The 2906-nt window shown below is 34.2% G+C and overlaps 1 long non-coding RNA gene across 1 annotated transcript; it reads right to left on the minus strand.

Annotated features, from left to right (window-relative positions):
- Positions 1-864: 864 nt before the first annotated feature.
- LOC135153308 (uncharacterized) lies at positions 865-2591 on the minus strand. The gene is made up of 3 exons (XR_010292761.1): positions 2435-2591; positions 1436-1524; positions 865-897 (listed from the first exon to the last, which is right to left on the minus strand). It is a non-coding gene; the product is annotated as an uncharacterized LOC135153308 (long non-coding RNA).
- Between the last annotated feature and the right edge of the window lie 315 nt (positions 2592-2906).

Genomic DNA, 2906 nt, shown 5'->3' on the forward strand with positions numbered 1-2906 from the left:
CTAGGCTCATATAATTTGGTGTGTATGATACTAGCGTGGATCCCAGGAAGCCTCTTGATTTTGAGGTCAAAAGGTCAAAGGTCAAGATCACAGTGACATGTTTTCATCTTACCCTTCTGAAGTCCTTGTTAATGCGATAACTTTAGTTGAACTTAACCTAGGCTCATTTGGTGTGTATGATACTAGCATAGATCTCAGCAATTCTATTGATTTTGAGGTCAGAAGGTCAAAGGTCAAGTCACCACCTTCCACTTTTCTTGCTTGACCAATAACTCCATTTTCCATGTTACAGGCGGGCGTATTATGTGCTTACCTTAGCGACACTCTTGTTAAAATGAATAAAGAAGGGTAATTCTTCTGCATCCATATGCGGACGATGTGTATTTATAAGCAATTTAAACATGTTGTAAGGATAGCAGATAAATGACTATTCTGATCTTTATATTTGACTGTATATATAAAACATATTTGAAGGAGTTCATAATTATATCACTGTAAGAGCACAGACTAGTTCAAGCAACATGGTTTCTTTATATAATACACTGCTCTAAAACTAAACTTATGTTGAAGTCAAAATCACAAGAAAGTTAAAACTGGCATCAGTTACCCAGCTGGAAACTAAAGAAAAAGTTAAGTGAGAGCCTTAAAAGGCCATGAGGCAGAGCCAATTCCTTCATACTTTTCACAAGTGTAGACAGAGTTTCATCATCAGAATCGCAGTCAGAGTTCTCAGAAGATGTTTCTAGTTTGGTTCCTTTAACAATTCAAAACCAAGCACACTTTTAAAATCCAGTCACTACCAATTCAACTGTCATGTCACCAAATCAGATCACATCTGCGGTGCTCAGGGAATTATCAATGACCCATCTGACAAGCATGTTGGCTCCTGGATCCAACCTAAGTATGAGAATGAAATAATATACAAATCAACTGTTTGTTTTCAAAGTTTTTTGTCAATCCAATATCGAATTTGTAGAATTGATAGCAGACTCAATATTTTAAATTGCCCTTTCCAAACAAAACCTGCCCGGTCAGTATGGTACTACAAGATTATTAAGAATACATTTTATACACTCTATTTACCACTGATATTTACAGCAAATATTCCAATTAAATGTTTCCAATTTATAAGAAAGTTTCAGCTGAAAATATGATCACATGTCAAATTTCAATGCTCTAGGGCAGTACACAATGCACTTGTCAAAATGGGAATAATGTTCTTTTACAACTTAGAAATACATTTATATCTGCTAAATGCTAACATATTCCCAAAATAATATTTTCTGGTTATTATAACTTTGAGTCAATATATTTTTATAACTTCATTATTTACTAGATTTGCAATTGAAATTAATTTTGGTAGTGAGTGCAAATGAATGGATGGCTGATACTGACAGGATGTCATGTTGGATTATAACACTATGGAAATTCTCACCTGGAATTGTATTGTTAAATAGCGAGTGTACTGGTTCCAGGACTTCTCTCATTTGTTCTCTGAAACATTGCTTACTGTATATACTGCATCTGAAAAGAAATGAAAATATCTTCATCATGATTATGATCAGAACCGAGGTGCAGTTTATTTATGTAGATTCTTTCATTTTCTGTAAAATGTCATAGAGATAAGGGCGAGGGAGTGGCCAACAAACAACAAATTATAAAGCTCTATCTACATTAGATGTAGACTGACTCTTGACTCGAGATGATTTATTTAAAACAGAAATCTCCAGTAATCCTCATTTTAACTAAGGACTCAACTTATTTGCACAAATGGGTTGGCCACTAACTTAACTGAATTAATTCATGATCTCAGCATTCTCACTGTCATTTATAGAAATCCCCCCATCCCCTGGGTGGGGGGGGGGGGGGTATCTTTCCATTACATATGTTTGAAAGTACTACTGAATTTAGATGATGAGTTAACTAACACTACAGTAAGGAAGACAATATAATCTATGTATTTATTTCAGATTTTTTTTGTGGAAATTTATTGCAAATACTAGGCACTTGTGAAGACAAGTTAGAACATAACAAGTTAACATTGGACTCTTTTGGAGTCCAATGGCAATCCAATGCAATTCGTGTAAATTTATCTAGATCTAGGCCTAAACTAATGCCCCTATAGATTATTTTACCAAATCCTCAGCCTTCATTAAATCTATTTAGTCTTGATTAATGTTGGAAAAATATTCTTACCCTTTTAGTTTGACTAAACTTAACATTCAAGTTCAATTGAGGACAAAAAAATGACACGCAATACTCCATTAAATTTTCACTGACACGAAAATGAATATGTGGGGCAATGTATGGAAAGATTGGACGTTATTTTAAGGATTTTTGCGATCAGAGACGTATAAAAGGGTTGAAATTACTCGAAATGACTTAAAGAGCTGCATTACATTTATTTCCTTTCCTACATTTACAAAAAACTCACCATTTCATGGTCTTCGGCTGTTCCAAACTGTAAAAATTTGCCTTCCGTCACTTCGTGAAAAAACTCTTGAGTGATAAAGCGTATTCGTTTATTTTCACGAATTGACGGCTGCTTATCCGTCACTTCGTAAAAACAAGAAATCCTTAATCTGGGTATTTTCGTGTGTGCACTGTTGTCATAGCAATGTAATTAGACATTTTTGTGATCTGAAACTTGTTGAGACCTGTTCGAGATATGAATTAAAGATCTCAAAAAATGCAAAAAACTCAAAATTGAAAAAAATGCGATTTTTCTCGTATCCGTCACTTCGTGAAAACAGGGACGATATCTATGTACTAAAGCCTGGTCTGTTGAATGTCCTTTCCTGAATCCATATTGGTTTGAATCTAGAAAATAAAAAGCATCTAGGAACGTGTAAAGTCTGCTGTAAATAATTTTTCTAATATTTTGGATATGCTGGAAAGAATAGATA

Source organism: Lytechinus pictus, chromosome 2 (assembly GCF_037042905.1).
Source record: "Lytechinus pictus isolate F3 Inbred chromosome 2, Lp3.0, whole genome shotgun sequence".
Taxonomy (NCBI): domain Eukaryota; kingdom Metazoa; phylum Echinodermata; class Echinoidea; order Temnopleuroida; family Toxopneustidae; genus Lytechinus; species Lytechinus pictus.